General features: G+C 38.6%; 1 long non-coding RNA gene across 1 annotated transcript; it reads left to right on the top strand.

Annotated features, from left to right (window-relative positions):
* The first annotated feature begins 797 nt into the window (after nt 1-797).
* LOC309388551 lies at nt 798-2,348 on the top strand. The gene is made up of 3 exons (XR_014174804.1): nt 798-870; nt 1,910-2,030; nt 2,222-2,348. It is a non-coding gene; the product is annotated as an uncharacterized lncRNA (long non-coding RNA).
* Nucleotides 2,349-20,128: the final 17,780 nt, after the last annotated feature.

Raw genomic sequence — 20,128 nt, 5'->3', positions numbered from 1 at the left:
CAAGTCAATGTATACTTTTTAATGAGCCTGATCTATATTGATTCTCCAGGGTTTTTTTTTGCTTTTGGAGTGGATATTCAACCTTCTAAACTTATGATGATAAGACCTAACATCTGAATGAGCCACTTCACCATGTGTGTCTTCTCTTGATAACACATAGTATAGAAGTGATAAAAAATAAAAGAGTGGATTCAATCACATAGTCACTCCATATACCATTTTCATTCTCCCCATCCACAATATCTCTTCTTAGGCCAATGCACTTTGCCATTGTAAATGAAGATCTTAAATCTCCTATTTTTTCACCAGATGATATTTCCCAAAGAAATCTGAGTACAGATACCCAGGTGTCTCCAAATCCTAACATATAAGTCATAGACTACAGACAGATTGAATATATGATAGATAGATAGATGATAGATAGATAGATAGATAGATAGATAGATAGATAGATAGATAGATAGATAGATAGATAGTTGTTTGTGTGTGTGTGTGTGTGTGCGCATGTGTGTATTAATAGATGGTAGCCACACATAACTAATGCAGGCCACCAAAAATGGAGCCAAACATTTATCATTCCAAAGTATTTAAGTTATAAGCAGAACCATGTAACCATTCAAATAACTCTCTTGCTCTTGCAAGGACGTTTGCAAGTTAGCCTCAGGAGTGTTTCAATAGAAGGAAATGCAACAAGGCCAATTACATTTAAGAGTAGTTGCAATATTTCACAGTGTGATGCAATCATTATAACTGCATAAATAGAGAGCTGTGTCCTATCCTAGGAATACATTTGGTCCAGAACCAATCCCAACATGAAGATCCTTTATCTGCTGTTCACATTCCTTTTCCTCGCATTCCTGTCTGAACCAGGTAAGAAATTAAATTATTGATAATTGAGAAATGACTGATAACTGACTCCCTTCTAAGCAAGTTTAATGTCACTGAAAGCAGGATAATCTTTAAGTTCTTCTTTTAGTTAATATTAAAGAAATACCTTTGAACACTGTGGAGGGAGCCCTCAAACATTTGAAAAATATGCCATTGATTTTCCTACAAAGCTTAAATGGAGGTTTATTATTGTAATAAAATAGCTAATTTTGGACTTCGGGCTTCCAGGAATTATCTAATATTTTTGGACTTGGCTTGATCTAGGATGGTCACAGTTCCCCAGTTGAAAGTATGGTTAAATATGTCCATACGCTGTGAAATTAAAGAGTTTTCATCATGTCTTATGACTGCTACTTGGTGTTCATGGAAATAGGAAGAGGAAGGAGTATTAGGTACGTTTGCAACCTTAAGTTATTTTGTGAAGTACAGATGAGATAAAAATAAATAAAAACTAAATATTAATTCTCTAGTAAATCTATCTATATTCAATTTTAAAAAAGAGAAGATATTGCAGCAAAATGGCACAAATGCACCGCTTTTCAAGAGCAGAGAAGAGCATTGTTCGAAGCATTAAGAGAAATGGAAGAATGCCAAAGGTTAACCAGATCCTGAAGTTCAAAGAAAGTTAACTCAACATCTCCATCCAAAACACCCAACAGAACCAGCCATGATAATTCAGGATTATTTCTTAGCATGAAAAGGATCCTTAGTAATAATGGACAGAAATATATCACAGCAACATCTTCCTTTGGTGTGAAACAGATTTCCTCCATACTACTTTAATAGAAACATACCTGACAATTCAAATCTGGCCAGGTTTAAAACCTGTGTTGATATATGATATATTGAGGCTGCTAAAGGGAGATTAGCAGAAATGGATTCCTTGGTCAGAGAGAACTTCCTGAATTCATAGGAATCCTGTAATTCTGTAGAACAAAGTGATGTCTTAGAAGGAAAAAATATCTAAATAAAAAAGTATCTTCGCTTATCATTTCCATGTCTACTGTTTTTCTTTTCACAGCTTATGCCCAACGCCGGTGTCATCCTTCAGGAGGACGCTGCTTTTTAGGTCCCTGTCAAGGAAACTTCCCCATCTTTGGTGGGAAGCGGGACTGTCCATGGAGACTGATATGCTGTCTACCGTAAGTAAACTCTCCTCCATTAAAGATGCCACAGATGTACATTGGGATACACTTGTTTGTTATTCCAAAGCATTAACCCGAAGAGGAACATGTGTTTCAAAGTCAGAAAGAAGGGCAGGAGAGATTTTCAGGTTGATGTAACAGAATTTACCATAAACTGAACAATCTATCATTTTATCTCATTTGTATAGCCGCACTGGAAAATAATACCATCTCCATCTACCATCCTGGAGGTCTTCAAGATATGGCCAAAGATCTGAGATTTCCACCTGCTATTGCTTTCTCTTTCTTTACATGAATCAAATTGCTATCTATGAAAAAAAATATGCATTGAAGGAAAATTTGGCAAATATTCCTTGAAATAGAGCTAAATGAGCATTGCAGATATTGTGCAACTTTTTAACAGGGAGCTGGGAGCAGTATATTCCTTTCACAACGTAAATGTGTCTGCCTGTCTGTCTATCGTATCTCTTTGCCTACATTTCAGTGCTGAATATGTTCACTGCCTTTCAACTACACTTTATGCAATAAAGTCAAACAGTCTCTGTCTTCCCCAATTTTTTATTTATTGAAGCAGTTATTTTGCCACTGAGGTTTAACAGCTGTTGTGGTTGCTTAAGCAGAAGTAGAACAAAAGAAAAGTTAAACTTTACCTATACAATAAAAGAAAATTCTCAGGCAGTCAATCACGTGGGATATGTAACAAACACACACACTCAGGAAGAGAGGGAGATTTAAAGGGAGAGAGGGAGAAAGAAAGGGAGAGGAAGAGAGATGGAGGGAGGGGGAGAGAGACAGAGACTAAATGAGGAATACTATTGTAGAAACTGTTATACCTATGCCCATAAAGGAATGTGATCTACCATAATGATATGCACAAGTGAAAATATACTTTGGAAAACCAGGATGTACACAAATATAACAAACATAATAATCAGGAATAAAGTCTGAACCTTCCTAATTTTCCTTCCTCTCAGGTCTTGTTCACCCATTTTCCTATTATCCTTTCTTGCAGTGCTTAAATTTAGAAATGGATACAAATATTCAATTTACAACTAAATAATTTAAGCTCAGGGACACAAATCATCCTCTAAATTCTTAAAATCTGAGCTATGAATCACAGACTTATTAAAATACAAATACTAATTAACAATGAATGTGTAAGACCAATTGTTTACAAACATTTGCTTTTGTTATACAAAACCTGGCTATTATTTGGGATAGAGTTTCCTTAAGTGGAAGCTCCATCCCATATCAAAAGTCAACATAAACTTCCTCAGGCTGATCAGAAGAAACAGGGAAGAAAGGAAAGGTAAATCTTCTTCAGGTATTGTAATGAAATGTACAATGTAACAGCACATGAAGGATGATATGAACTTGAACCCTTAGCACAAGGGCTGAACTGGCAGGCCTTGGGAACTTCACTAAATATCCTATATAGAATTGCTGAGGGAAGAATGTTGAATCTGGCCTGAACCAATCTGAAATATCAAAAGAATAATTTATAGTCAACCCCATCAAAGTTCTTGGGATGTCTGAAGTCATTGCATTTCCCAGAAGGTTAGGAATCCTTGGGATCAGGAAGCCCTCAAGATGGCTCTATTATGTCTGAGTCCACTCTCTTGTATTATCCACATGTTATTTATTGCTACTGTTTTCATTTTATTTTTATTCTTTTGTTTTTATGCCCATTCATCAGATGGGTGGCTATAAATGTGACAAATACTTAAAAAAATATTTTATATAGCGTAGCCAAATTCTTAACTTTGTTTTGGCCAATCTCAAGCCTCAAGGTCACAGTGGATAGGCACTTTCAGATAAGGAGCAATACTTTGATCAAACCACTTTGCATAATTCCGTTGACTTATAACTTGGGTAGGGATACAGATGAGAATCTTAAGACAACTCAGTGGGGACTAGTTTTAAAATCACAGGTATACAATCTCCATCTTTCTATGGAAAAAAATATGACAATGGATGAAGTGCTTTATGAGGCCTGCAAAACCACATAATCAATGTACTCTATGTCTTAAAATATATCACCCAGGGGTGAAATTCAGCAGGTTCTGACAGGTTCTGGAGAACCTGTGGCAGAACTTTTGAATAGTTCAGAGAACCGGCAAATATCACCTCTGGCTGGCCCCAGAGTGGGGTGGGAATGGATATTTTGCAGTATTTTCCCCCTGCCATTCCCACCAAACCACGCCCACAGAAACAGAAGTAAAATAATTTGAATTTAACCACTGATCTCACCCAAATATTGAAACACCCTCACTTACCCAATCCGTTCATTCCTTATTACCCATTGGGACTTCCAGGATCTCTTAGCAAAGACCATTATTTTGATTTTCTGATCATTTACCACAAGCTGGTTTTAGCATGCCAAGGTTTAAAGGGCATATCTAAGGCAAGTTATTGTTCCAGATATAATGGGTGAATTGTCTGCATAAAGTAATAGTAGATCATTCACATTTGCTCTTTGGGGTTGGAGAATTAAAGATTGTGTCTGATATAGGGAAGGAACATTTTTCTCTAAATTTCCTATGCGCAAGAAGTCTTTGTTTTTTTAAAGTACACCATGCCCTCCCTGTCCCCTACTGTCTCATGTACAAATTCTTGTGGAGTTGGCACTAATGGAGTTTGTGTCCATGGCACTAACTAATCATCTCATTCTCTGTATTTCCCTTTTCCTTTTGCCTTCTATCTTTCTCAACATCAGGGACTCCAAAAAACTGTCAGCTATGTTTTTCTTTAGGGTTCACTGATTTGAACTCATCACAGTCCAAGGGACTCTCAAGAATATTCTGTAACGTCACAATTCAAAATCATAAATAGTTTGGCACTCAGCCTTTCTTATGGTGCAACTCTCACAGCCATGCATTACTACTGGAAAATCATAGCTTTAACTATGCAAACCTTTGTCAGCAAAGTAATGTCTACTTTTAAATATGCTGTCTGGTTTTGCCAAAGCTTTTCTCTCAAGGAGCAAGTATCTTTTCACTCCATGGCTCTAGTCATTGCCTGTGGTGTGTATCACTCCCGGCTCTAATCACAGCCTGTGGTGATTATCACTCCCGCTGTCAAGCAAAACCAACATTTAATAGTGAGTGCCATACCATGTGCATGAATCATACAAGTGGCAAGAAAATTGGGGCAGTAAGGCATAACACAGGTTATGTAGATAGTAAACACAGGTCAATCAAAATGGACTAAATTGTCTATACACCAATGCACAGAGTATGAGGAATAAACAGGGTGAATTAGAAATTCAAGTAAAAGTGGGCAGATACAATATTGTTGCCATTACAGAAACTTGGTGGGATGAAACCGACAAATGGAACATACAGCTAGAAGGATTTAAATTATTTAAAAAAAATAGACCAAAAAAAGAGGAGGTGGAGTTGCACTATATATAAGGAATGATTACCCCTCTACAAAGATAGAGCACAACAATGATGAGAACTATCTTGAATGCATTTGGGTCAATATTAACGGTTGGGGGCGAAATGACATTGCCATAGGTCTATACTACAGGCCACCCAACCAAGCAGAGGAAGTACATGAACTTTTTGCTAGTCAGCTAACCAAGGTATGTAGGAAGCGCACCACAATAGTAGTGGGGGATTTTTACCAACCTAACATCAACTGGGAAACAAACTCTGCACCAAGTGAAATATCCAACAGGTTCCTAACAAACCTAGCAGACAACTTTCTTTTCCAAAAAGTAGAGAAGGGAACAAGGGGATCAGCGATTTTGGACTTAATTCTCACTAACAGAGAGGAAATGATAGAAGGTGTTGAAGCCACGGGAATCCTGGGGGCAAGTCACTATGCAATATTGGATTTCAACATTATGCAAACACAAGTAGTAGAACAAAGTGAAACTAGAGTCTTGGACTTTAAGAGAGCTAATTTCAATAAACTTAGAGAGAGCTTGGGAAAAATTCTATGGATGAGAATCCTCAAGGGGAAAACAACTCAAGAAGCTTGGGAAATTTTGAAAAATGAGATTACAAAAGTCCAGTCTAGCACAATACCAATGAAGAAGAAAAATAACAACTCCCAAAAGAAACCAGCATGGCTGCATAAAGAACTCTCTGACAAATTGAAAGACAAAAAAAAAATAAGCACAAAAAGTGGAAAGGGTGGTACATAACTAAGGCAAAATATCAGCAAATAGCCCCAGCATGCAAAGATGAAGTGAGGAAAGCTAAGGCTCGCAATGAAGAAAGGTTTGCCACAAAAATAAAAAATAACAAAAAAAGCATCTTCCAACATGTTAAAAACAAGAAAAGAGTTAAGGAAACAATTGGTCCATTGCTGGGAGAAAGCGGCAAGAAGGTGATAAGCAACAGGGAGAAAGCAGAACTATCTAACTTATATTTTTCATCTGTCTTTACACAAAGGGATAAAGCAGTCCAACCTATCAAAAACAGCACAACCAAAATCAGATTAGGAACACAAGTTGAAATAGGGAAGAAAATGGTAAGTGAGCACCTGTCTATCCTAGATGAGTTCAAATCACCAGGACCGGATGGATTACACCCCAGAGTTCTGAAGGAACTGGCAGACGAGATCTCAGAACCACTGAACTATATCTTTCAGAGATCCTGGAGCACCGGGGAACTGCCAGAGGACTGGAAAAGAGCTGATGTGGTTCCCATCTTCAAAAAAGGAAAAAAATAGATCCAGGAAACTATAGACCTATCAGTCTGACCTCAATACCAGGAAAGATTCTGGAAAAGATAATCAAGCAACAAATTAGCGAACACTTAGAAGCAAACAAAGTAATGGCCAAAAGCCAACATGGGTTTGTCAACAACAGATCATGTCAGACTAATCTTATTGCATTTTTGACAAAGTGACAAAATTAGTGGACCAGAGGAATGCCGTCAATATAGTTTACATGGACTTCAGTAAGGCATTTGATAAGGTAGACCATAACCTACTACTAGATAAAGTAGAAGAATGTGGGTTGGACAGCATCACCACCAGATGGATTCGGAACTGGCTGACCAACTCCACTCAACGTGTAGATCTCAATGGAACTGCATCTTCATGGAGGGAGGTATGCAGTGGAGTACCCCCAAGGCTCGGTTTTGGGCCCAGTACTCTTCAACATCTTCATCAATGAATTGGATGAGGGAATAAATGGGGGACTCATCAAATTTGCAGATGACACCAAGCTGGCAGGAATAGCCAACACTCCAGAAGATAGGCTAAAGATACCGAAGGATCTTGACAAACTTGAACATTGGGCACTATCTAATAAAATGAAATTCAGTGGTGAAAAGAGTAAGGTTCTAGCATCTGCGGTTCGCGATGGGCATGCCTTGCTCACCCCGCGCGCTCCTGGTGGGCTCTCCCTTGATCGGGGTGGGGTGCACAGGAAGCCTCGTAGGGGCTCCTGCCGAGGGGGTGGCTTAGCTGGGGACCCCCTGTGTCGGCGGTGGCCAGGGGGGCTCCCTGCATCGCCCTAGGCATTGGAAGGCAAAAGGGGAGGTGCTTCTGCGTCTTCACGTTGAGGCAGCTAGACGAAACTGAAGATTTGAAGGACACAGTTACAATGCGGTGAGATGGAGATTTCCCCCCCCCATTCCCTTTTATGATTGAAGGAAAAACAAAAAGACTGTCAGCTCTTTAGAAAAACTTTCAACCTGCTCCTGGGAAGTGTGACTGGAGGGAGGGGGATTCCCCCCCCCCTTGGATAAGCGGTTCTAAACTACTCTCTGCCCCCAGAGGAGGAGGAGGGGGGAAGCTCTGGAATGAAGTCACGCTCATAGCAAATAGCAGATTTATTTTACTGCAATTGTGAAAATGAGGTGATGATCTGTTTCTTTCTGAAAACTTTGAAAACTTTTGGTTTGTTGCCTTCTGATCCCGGAGCTGGCGGGGCAAGATGGCACACTTCCGTTGTCTTCATGTACTTTGAAATTTGACTCCACCCACAGAAACTGCTGGCATTTTGTCTTTGTCTCCGTGACACTCAGAGATATCTCTTGTTACATTTTATCCTGGACTTGGAACAATGGATTTTATTGCTTGGACTTAAAATTGAGAAAAGGTCTTTATTTGTCTGGACTCCCTGCCTCGCGATCTCTCTCGGCTATCCACCTTTACAACTGTTTCTTCTCTGCACTGACACAGTCACTTCTGAGCTCTTCTTACTACAATGCCACCCAAAAGACCACCACCAGGGAAACTGGGTTTTGCTGGCTCCGCCCCAGCATCTTCAACGTCCAGCCCCAGTTGACAACAGACACTAACACCTTTGTTCCAGCCTAAGCCCCCTGAGATGGACTTTCAACAGATGTTTCAACAACTCTTAAAGGGGCAGGAGGACTTGAAAAACCAATTGAAAGAAACGAACGAACAATTCAGAGAGAACCAAAACCAAACGATCCAAAATTCACAGAGACTGGAACTTTTGGAGGAGGGTACGACTGAGATGAGGGGGGAGGTGAAGGGGGTTCAGAGAGGAAACCAAGAACCTGAGAACCATCAGATAAAAATGGAATTTGAAAGGATGTCTTTTTTTCTTAGATTTCAAAATGTAATTGAGGCTGATGATGAAGACCTGAGGGATATTATGAAAAATTTACTGGCTGAATATATCAAAAAGACAGATAACAGTTGGGGTGAGATATTGACCTAGTCTATAGAGTAAACTCAGCATATGCCAGAACACATAACGTTCCAAGGGACGTCCACATGAAATTTCTCAGAAAGACTACAAGAGATGAGATTCTGAGTGCACAAAGGGGGCAAGCATTAAAATATAAGGATAGAGAAATAGCCATTCTGAAACAAATCCCAAAGAAAGTTGGAGACAAAAGAAAAAATTATTCGCTTCTAGCGAAGAAATTATACCAGAAAGGGGTGTGGTTCAGATGGCTTATGCCAGAAGGTATCCTAATATTCTGGGAGGACACAAGAGTTAGAATCAACACAACTATGGAGGCTGAGGCCTTCATGGAAAAAAACGAAGTCCTCCTAGATAAACCTGATGACACTACACGGGACATACAGGACACGGGAGGTGCCGGAACTCTGCTGGAGGGGGGGAGAAGAGGCAACATCGAGAAAACTCAGAACACAAAAATGAACTAGAAAATCTATTTGATATAAAATGATTGAAATTATTTGAAGATAAAAGGTTATATGCTGACAAAATACTATTAAGTAGCAACAATTTAATGTATTAATAATGAAAGTTATGAGAATGGGGGGGAGGGACATTTCCTGCATAATGTAACTGCCAAAATTTGTAACTTTATCCACCATCCCTTTCCCTGATTATTTTTCTTAAAACCAATAAAAATTTTGTTTTAAAAAGAAAAAAAGAAATAAAAGAGTAAGTTTCTACATTTAGGCAACAAAAACGAAATGCACAGGTATAGAATAGGTGGTACCTTGCTCAACAGTAGTAACTGTGAAAGGGATCTTGGAATCCTATTGGACAACCATTTAAATATGAGCCAGCCGTGTGCAGCAGCTGCCAAAAAAGCCAATACAGTTCTAGGCTAGATCAACAGAGGGATAGAATCAAGATTACATGAAGTGTTAATACCACTTTATAATGCCACTATAATCAGTGGAACAGCTTGCCTCCAGAAGTTGTGAATGCCCCAACACTAGAAGTCTTTAAGAAAATGTTGGATAGCGGACTTCCGGTGGCACCGTATGTGTTGAAGGACGTTCCTTTGGGAACTCCAGCCTCATGATTGTGTTTAAGCTTCTAGAACAGGGTAAATCAGCTGTCAAGCGACTTGAAAACTCTACCCTTGGGAAAAGAGAGGGAAAAGATCAGTCAGGCAAGGGTAGAGCTCCCCATAGACCCCCAGTAGCAATTATGGGGCTCGAAGGGTGAGAGCCCCCCGGCAGCCCGACAAGGCTCCGCATCTCTAGATGCTTCTGCTGCAGCAGAAACAAAATGCCACAACCACCCCTGCAATCAATGTTTAATCTACAATGGAATAAGAAGCAGGCAGAGCAAAGGCAAGAGCGATTATAATTGCAAGTATAAAACTTTAACTCCGATGCAGTATTACTTCCTTCTATGAAGATTGAGGAGAACAAAGGATGATAAAGATATCATCTGCAAGTCAAAGGGAGTGATCAAAGCAAAACTTAAAAGGAAAGTATTTGTTAATTGTTTGTTAATGTTGTTAAAAGACTCAAGAGCTCAAGATTAAAGAAAACAGTTTTGGTTTACTAATGAACTATAAATTTTAACCCAGTTTGGGGACTAAGTGGACTTTTTGAATTCAAGAATTTGGCTGTTGGAAAGTGTGATTTGAATATTCAGAAATACCTTCAAAACAAATCAAAACAAGTGACTCTAGTGCTGGAAATCACCCGGCCAGCCACCTAAATTGCAGTCTTTATTATCTTTAGTGGATATACAAACAGTGATATTTGAAGCTCTCCAAGATGCCTTAAAGGCACAAACCTTGTTTCTGCAAGAAAAAATTACATTTGCCCTTATAGATGTGTTTCATGAAATGTCTGAAATTAAGGACTTAATTCAAACCCGCAATCAACAAATAAGAGACGATACAGTGGATGTGTTTAAGGGTACATTTGCTTTTGTAACATCATTGGACGACAGGGTGGAAGAAATTACCTGTAAATACCTGTAAATTCTATTAAAACTTTTCAATTAAAACAAAACAAACAAAAAAAAAGAATAGAAGATGTTGGATAGCCATTTATCTGAAATGGTACAGGGTTTCCTGCCTAGGCAGGGGGTTGGACTAGAAGACCTCCAAGATCCCTTCCAACTCTACTATTGTATTGTATCTTGGAACACAAGAAAATAAAATCTGTCACTAGTTTCATTTCTTTCACTTCTATTTCTCAGGAAGTGATCGGATCAGGTATGTGACAAGTAATATGAGCAAAACTCCACATTATTAAATATTGATTTACTTTCTTCCCAGAGCTGCCAATTTTACCATTTTCAGTCTCACTTGGTAGGCTACTCTTTAGTGGACATGTGGTTAATTGATTTCAAATTTGCATGTTCACCTTTTATGAGGTCCTGTAGCAAGGCTATTTGATTGAAGGGGGACAGAAATAGAGTGCAACCCTCAAGGCAAAGACCAAAGCCTGGTCATCGCTCGATCTCTCTTTCCCCGCTTCACCCCATCTCACCATGCTTGCAAAGCATGACATGAGGGACAGAAGCCCCCAACCGCAGTGGGGAGCATAAGCAAAGCAGAAGGAGGGGAACGGGGGCTGCCTGCCGCCAATGATGCGGAGCTTGGAAGCGGTGCTGGACTTGTTTTCCAGCCAGTTCCCAGCCCTGTGAAGGTCCTGAAAGTGCTTGGGCTCTGCTGCTGCTGCTTCCACCTCCACTCCTAAATGGATCTGTCAGCCTTCAGCAGGTGCCTGAAGCTTCTGCTTGCAGGCATTCACGGCTGCAAGTAGACAGCTCCTGTAGCGGGAAGCTCTTCACCTGTGACAGCTCTTTTATGTCTCAAAGGCAATTCGATTGTTTTTTCCTTGAGGAAGAAGAACAAAATGTTTCACTTGTCATCCAAGAAGCTTCAACAGTTGTGATGGCAGTGTGTGTGTGAGAGGGGGGGGAGGAGGGGGGAGGGAGGTGTGGAGGAATGATAGGTACTGGTTGAGGCTGGATGGTAGGGGAAAGATTTTGGGGGGGGGACAGGGGGGGGTAATGGAATGATTTTATTTTTTTGCAGTTATCTGGATGTTCACTATTTCTATCTGAGAGCTGTTGAAGCCACTTGGGGGTTGATCTGTGCCCTCAGGATCTCCTGAATCAAATTGTGGAATCTTCTTGGAACTGCTACAAGGGGTGCATTGTAGACTAGACACAGGTGGTGTCTCATTCCTCCCCCTCTGTTGAGAGAGGACTGGAGAGACCTGGTCTGTCCCAAACTTTTGAAGCTGGTGAGGTGGGCTCTGGATAAAGGTCAAAACCTGAGTTTGATGCTGACCTAGAGGTTTTTGTTGGAATCCTGGTTTATGTTTTGGAGAAATATTTACTTCACTCTAAACTTGTCACTGCTTTCATCAAACCTTAGAGTGAAAGAGAGAAAGAAAGAGAGAGAGAGAGAGAGAGAGAAAGAAAAAGAGAGAAAGAAAAAAGGAGACAGAGAAAGAGAGAGAGAGAGAAGGAAGGAGGGAGTGAAGGGAGAAAGAAAGTGGGAGAGATACACACAAGAGAGGAAGGAAAGAAGAAATGGTGGGAGAGTGAGAGAAAAAGAGAGAGAGAGACAAAGATAGGAAGAGAAGGAAGAAAAGAGAAGGAAGAAAAGAGAAAGAAAGAAAGAAAGAAAGAAAGAAAGCTTAAGACAACAATTGAGCCCAAAATTTTAGTTGCTAAGCAAGTGTCATTAAGTGAGTTTCAACACATTTTCCAAGTTAGCCATGCCCACCCAGTCACATGACCACTGAGCCACTCCCACCTGGTCACATGACCATCAAGCCACTCCCACAAAACAGGCCACACCTACAGAATAGGTTCTAAAAAACTTTGAAACTCACCACTGGACCTAATGCACATAAACACACAGCCAACAAGTGAGGCATACTGTTGTTGACACTATTATCTGGAAACTGATTCTAGATCTAATTCCCCTCCCTCCAAGTATTCTTCACTCACTTTCTTCTTCCCCTTTATTACAGTATCTAAATTTATAAGGGGAAGTAAATATTTAACTTGTTACACATCTTATAAAATTTTAAAAACGCAGCTATGAATCAGACTTCACTGTAAAGATTGGTTGACTTTTTATTTTCTTTTATTTGTTGAAAGAAAGATTTTTATTGTTTCTGGCATTTCTTGAAAGTCTAAATCTGTTCAAAGCCTTAGCTTTCTGAACAATTTTTCATTTTTTCTACTTGTTCTTTTTTCCCATCAGTTGATCTGAGAATTCTTTCTGCAACCATGCTGATTTTTTCTTGGTTTTCTTAAGTTTCTTTTTTTAGTAGTATTGAAATGGACCAGGCTTTTATAATCATGTTTTTCAGAATTTCCCAAACATCTTGAGTTCATTTGCCCTTTAAAAATGTCATCCATGGAATCCTTCTCAATTTTTCTCAGAGTTTCTTTGAGATCTCTTCTGTGCTGTTCCTTTTGCAAATTAGAAGCCAGGATATTTCTGAGTTTGTCTAGGGGTGAAGGCAATTAAATTATCTTTTAAACCATTGCAAACCTAGACCGAAAACAAAAATTCTTTCAGAAAATTGAGGAATAAACTTTTATATATGTCTACAGAGATTCTCAGTCATACAGGTCATGGTTGTCCCAAAGGTGCTTTTTCAAGAAGCAACGTGACTTTCTTGTTTTTCTTTGAAGACGTCTTGCTTTTCAACCAAGAAGTTTGCTTCATATATGAAAAATGAAATATCTTCAAAAAAAAACCTCAGAAAGTCACCTTTGGAACAAACTTTTTAAAAAATTCAGTTCATTTTATAAAGCAAGTAGGAACAAATCCATGAAAGAAAAACAAACACAAAAGGAATGTATTCATTTCAGTTAATTTTGTAAAAGAAATGCAAGTATTGGTTTATATTTTAATTGAGTATGTTTTACAGTTTTTAAAATGGTTTTGTTAGGAGCTAACCAGAGTTGCCTGAGAAATGGATAGCTATATAAATATTTTAACTAAAAAAATTTCTGTGGGATCCCAACGGTTAGATTGCAGCCTAGCACCACACTTTGGTTTGTCCTGATATTTCTGTTTTGCTATACTTCCTCTGCCATTTGGAAATAAATGTCAGGTTTGGAGGGAGAAGAGAGAGAAGCCCATCAATTTATTGAATAGAAAGAATTTAAATGAAATGAAACAATGAGCTTATTTAGTGGTTACATAAGAGGTTGATCAGCAGGGTTGGGCAATGCTTTCAATTGTGTTTCAAAGAAAAGATTGAAGTCTGAAAGTCCAGCACCTCTCAGTGCAATGCAATCCTAGGGTGAATTAACAGGGAGATAACGGTTAGTACCACTTTATAAGATCTTGGTAAGACCATACTTGGAATACTGCATCCAGTTTTGGTCAACTCACTTAAAAAATGCTGAGACTCTGGAAAGAGTGCAGAAAAGAGCAAAAAGAATGATTTGGGACCTAGAGGCTAAATCAGATAAGAACAGTTGCAGGAATTGGGTATGTTTAGTCTAGTGAAAAGAAAGACATGATAGCAGTGTTTCAATATTTGAGGGGCTGCTACCAAAAAAGAAGGGATCAGCCTATTTTTCAAAGCACCTGAAAGCAAGGCAAGAAGCAATGATTGGAAATGAATCAAGGAGAAAAGCAATGTCAAACTGAGAATAAATTTCATGGCACTAAAAACAATGCACCAAAGAAACGACTAGTCTTCCAAAGTTGGAAATGGAAGGGGAGGGAGAGCAAAAGGGAGAGGAAAAGAGAAAGAGAGTGAGTGAGTCAGAGAGAGAGAGAGAGAGAGAGAGAGAGAGAGAGAGAGAGAGAGAGAGAGAGAGAGAGAGAGAGAGAGAGAGAGAGAACAACCAAATGAGGGATATTATTGTGGACACTGTTGTACCTATGCTCATAAAGGGATATGATCTACTCTAATGATATGCACAAGCAAAATATAATTTGCAAAACCAGCATGTACACAAATGTGTAAGAAACATAATAATCGGAAATCAAGTCTGAACCTTCCTATTTCTCCTCCCTCTCATGTCTTATTCACTCACTTTCTAATTATCCTTTATTACAGTGCCTAAATTTAGAAAGGGATGCAAATATTAAACTTACAACTAACTAAATAATTTAAACTCATGGACACAAATTATGCTCTAAATTCTTAAAATCTGAGCTATGTCATAGATCACTGAAAAGTCTTATTAAAATGCAAATAGTAATTAACAATATATGCCTAAAGCCAATTGTTTACAAACATTTGCCTCTGTCATACACAACCTGGCTATGCTTTGGGATAGACTTTCCTTTTGTGCAAGCTCCATTCCATCTAAGTAGAAGAAAGTCAAACCTCCTCAGGCTGATCTGAAGGAAAAGGGAACAAAGGAAAGATAAACCTTCTTCTGGTGTTGTAATGAAATGCACAATGTAACAGCACATGATGGAGGATATGAACCTGAACCCTTAGCACAAGGGCAGGGCTGACTGGCCCTAGGAACCTCACTAAGTATCCCACATAGAAGTGCTGAGGAAAGGATGTTGAATCTGGGCCTGAATCAACCTGAATATCAAAAGGATTTTCATGAATTGATATAATTATCTGATTTCATCTGGCATAATTAAACTGTGCTGAGATAGACAGTTGATGTCCAGCAGCCATTCTCTAACAGCCATCCAAGCCTGACTAAGTAGAAGAAATGGTAAAGACTTAAGAAAAAGAGGATTTTTTAGAATTACTTGCCAACCTGAAGACATACATTTTTGGATAGGATTGAATCAGTCTGTTTGGAATGTACCGGAATGCAGGGTTTCTCAGAGATCGATATTGTCTCCATTCTAGTTTCACATCTATCTGAAAACATCATGTGACATCATCCACTGCCATGGGTGAGGGAAGAAATGACAACTGATCACAGGTCAGGTTTTACTGCATAAGGTGAGTTTCTCTCAAATCTTAGTGAAATAAGTTTTAAATAAAAGGTTAAGGACACCACCTATCTCCTATTTTAAATAGAATCCTTTTAGGAATGCCAAGAAGGCTCCACACCCATTTGCAATATTCAGATGACCCTGAGGATACAGAGAAACCTCTCTGCAAGAAATACAAATTCTTCATCCTCCACCTTTTGGTCAGAGTTGAAGAAGCTTCTTGGATGAGAAGTGAAATTTCTCCAAGGGGGAGGGGAAACAAAGCCCAGTTGCCTTCTGAAAAAGCAATTTTGGACAACTATGACCTGGATGACTGAGAATCTCCATAGACTTTAAAAACTTCATCTTTTTTCTAGAGAAAATAATAAAACTGAATAAATAGTAAAAGTAGCAAAAATAAATAGTAAAATTAAAATTTTGATTTTAGAAGTCCAAATTATGTACTGATTAAGGATCCAGATAAATTGAACATTTAAATGCTAGTATTCACCTTTAAAGCCCTACCTGGTATGGAGCCAGGTTATTTGAGGGACCATCTCTTCCCGATTTCATCTGTCCATCCATCAAGTCAGGCAGGAAGAAAGGACATGTTATCTGACAGGCACCAATCCTATCAACCTTCTGGAGATGTCTGAAGTCATTGCATTTCCCGCAAGCTTAGGAATCCTTGGTATCAGGAAGCCCTCAAGATGGCTCTATTATGTCTGAGTCCACTCTCTTGTATTATCTACATGTTATTTATTTCTACTGTTTTCATTTCTATTTTTATACTTTTGTTTTTATGCCCATTCATCAGATGGGTGGCTATGAATGTGACATTTATATCATTCCTGGTAAATGGATTTCCAAATTATTCTTAAAAACCTCCAGTGTGGAGCACCCAAAACTTCAGGAGCCAAGCTGTTCTATTGGGGAATTGTTCTTACCCTGAAATTTCTCTTTCATTCCAGCCTGTTCTCTGATATGTTTCCATCCATCATTCTCTCAGTTTTTTTTGGATATTAGATTGACCACCATCCCTTCTCTGTGACAGCCTCTCAAATATCATCTCTCTCTCACACACACACGCACACACACACACATCTCTACACACACCAGTCCTTCTCTTTATTATCCTGGACACACTCAGCTCTGCAACCATTATTCCTATGTGTTAGGCTCCAACCCCCTAATCATCATTGCACCCTTTCCAACATGGTAACCAAAATTGAATACAGTGGCCCAAGTGGTGTGTGTGTCTGTGTGTGTGTGTGTGTGTGTTTTAGCAAATCTCTCTGGTGATGCAGGGTTGATTTCTTGGATTCTTTTAGCAGTTGCAGCACACTGCTGGCTCATATGTAAGTGGCTGTCCACTAGGAGTCTGAGATCCCTCTTATAGTTAATGTAAAGCCATATTTTTCGCATCCTTGAAAACAACAACAACAAAGGTTAGAAACATAATGAAAAGTATGGCCTCGTGAGATCCTTTTTAGCTGTAGCAGTATATTTTGTACAGGATGAAGCAGGATAACCTTAACATCTCTTTGCTTTACCTTAAAGAAAGAGCTTTTAACAGTGTGGACGATTGACAACATGAGCCTGCAAACATTTGAAAAGTATGTCATTAATTTTTCTTTTGCATTAAAACTCAAGATCCAAATTATCAGGCATCATGAAGAAGCTGGATTCACTAGTCCCAAAAGAGCATTACTTGGTTTTTTTATTCTTGTAGCATGTTTTTTATTGATTTATTGATTTTGATTTACCAAATTCTCAGCAAAATATGTTCTATTTGAATCAAGAGGCATAACAGAGAGACAGTTTGATCTACTGACTGAAGCAAAAAGCTACAAACCTGAAAACTGAGTTCTACTCCTACCTTAGGCCTCTCTCTCTCTCTCTCTCTCTCTTTCTCAGCCCAAACCTTCGCACAGTCTTGGTGCTTTGGAGGAAAGAGGAAGAGGAAAGGTAGTAGAGATATTGTCTAGTTGTATTTTAAAAATAATCATTTAGTAAATCTATTTCTACTTAATGTGGAGAAAAGAACTGAAATTGCAGCAAAATGTCACAAATGCACTGCTTTTCAAGAACAGAAAAGAGCAGTGACTGAAACATTAAGAGAAGAGGGAGAAAGCCAAAGGAAAACCAGGTCCTGAGTCTAAAGGAGTTAATCATTCACTCACAAGTGAACTCACAATCATTCACTCCACCCAAAACATCCAGCAGAATCAGCCATTCTAACTTGGATTATTTCTTAGCAAACAAAGATCAATACTGATAATAATGATAATAATGGTGATGATGGTGATGATGGTGATGATGGTGGTGGTGGTGATGATGATGATGATGATGATGATGATGATGATGATAATAATAATAATAATAATAATAATAATAATAATAATAATAATAATAATAATAATAAACAACAGCTATCAAGAAAGAAACAGAATATTTAACACTGGCTGCTCATGAACAAGTACTACAAACTAATGCCATGAAAGCGAAGATACAAAAATCCACTGACAACCCAAACTGCCAGCTTTGCAATAACAAAGTTGAACTGTTTCACATTTAATATGTAAATGCAGCAAAATCACACAAACTAATTACAAAGCCAGACATGACTGAGTTGCTAAATTAATCCACTGGTCATTATGTAAAAAATATGATTTTCCTGTATCCAGAAAGTCATGGGAACATAAAGTGGAAAAAGTTATTGAAAATGAGAAGGTAAAGATCTTGTGGGACTTTTGAATACAAACGGATCGTCATTTGGAGCACAACATGCCAGATAGCATGGTTGTAGAGGGCCGAAGTGTACAGTTTATTGATATCGCTGTTCCTGGAGATGCCAGAGTCGAAGAAAAAGAACTAGAAAAAATAATGAAATAGCATGACCTGGTCATCGAACCTACACGGATATGGATGAAGCATGTAACAGTGATACCCATTGTCATTGGGGCACTTGGCACCATGTCCAAGAATTTTACAAGATACATCAACAAATTCCAGCTTCCTGCAATAACACCAGCGGAACTGCAAAAAACTGCGCTACTCGGAACATCTTATATTTTAAGAAGGTACTTAGTTGATACCTAGGACTCTGGCAGCAAACCATATCAACCATTAGCACCAGTCACTGGTATTTGTAATGCATTTTTGAATGTTCAGTTGGCTGAGTTTCATCTTCAATGAATAAAGTATATAATAATGGAGAGAAATATATCACAGCAAGGGCTTATCATGGTGTGAACCATTTTTCCTCCTTATTGTCCTAATAAATACAGATATACCAAGTAAAAAATTTTTAACCCAGACTTCATATTTGGCTTCAGGTCATATTTATTTGGGCTGCTGCAGGGAAATCAGCAGAAATGGATTCCTCTGGTTAGAGGAAACTCCCTGAAGTCGTAGGAATCCAGCAATTCTGTGGAAGAAGGTGGCCTCTTGTCTTGGAAGAAAAGTGGATGTAAATATCAAGGTATCTTTACTCATTATTCATTCTTTCTCCTCTTTTTCTTCTCATAGGGCATGCCAGACACTGCTGTTGTAGGTTAGGAGGGCAGCGAATTCAGTTTGTAATGCTTATAATTTTCTATTTCGAGACTGTCCAAAATGATGGTTGTGCTATAGACAGTATGAAAAATCTCCTCTAATAGAGACACCCACACATGTATATTGAGAAATTCTGCCTGATACAGGTTGCATTCACAAAGCTTTGCAAAGCATTGAAATGAAGAGGAAAATGGTTTAAAGGAAACTACTATATAAAAAGAAGGATAGGAGGGAATAAATGTGTGGTTCATGTGGCAGAAAAATGCCTCAATCCACTTGCATCAATCTATTATTTTATCTCATTTTTATAGGTTCCCTGGAAAATAATGTGATCTCCATCTACCACCCTGGATATCTTCAAGATCTAGACAATGACCAGACATCACTGCCTGCTATTTTGTTATCTTTCTTTATATAAATCAAATTGCTATCCATCAAACTGTACAGCATTTATGCATTGAAGTAAAATTAGGAAAATATTTCTTGAAATAAAGCTAAATGAGCATTGCAGACATTGTGCAACTTCCTTAACAGGGACCTGGACCAATATATTCCTATTACTATGAGAGAGGGGTGGGAGGGAGAGAGATATGAATCTCTTTGCCTACATGTCAGTGTGAAAGATGTTTCCTGCTCTTCAAACATATATTATGCTGTAATTTCACTCAGTCTCATTCTTCTCCTTCTGTTTATTTATTGTAGAGGTTACTTTGCCACTGAGGTCTTCCTGCTGATGTGATTGCTTGGCCAGAAATAGTATAAAATTAAATTTAAGCTATTAGCTAAAACCTCAGAAAAGAGCAGATAATAATGTCTTAAGTTTATATTTTTCTCAAGTTAAATACCATGGGATACTACTTAGAGTAAGAAGGACTTTGTCTGATGATTCAATATCAACATCAGTTGAGCGTTGATAAAGGAAAAGAAGATATAGCAAGAAGAGAGAGGATCTGTTCCTGGACTATTCTCTTTATTAAATAGACAGACCAACAGAGA

Source organism: Natrix helvetica (genome assembly GCF_964273705.1).
Source record: "Natrix helvetica genome assembly, chromosome: 2".
Lineage (NCBI taxonomy): Eukaryota > Metazoa > Chordata > Lepidosauria > Squamata > Natricidae > Natrix > Natrix helvetica.
This window is presented reverse-complemented; position numbering and strand designations above follow the sequence as displayed.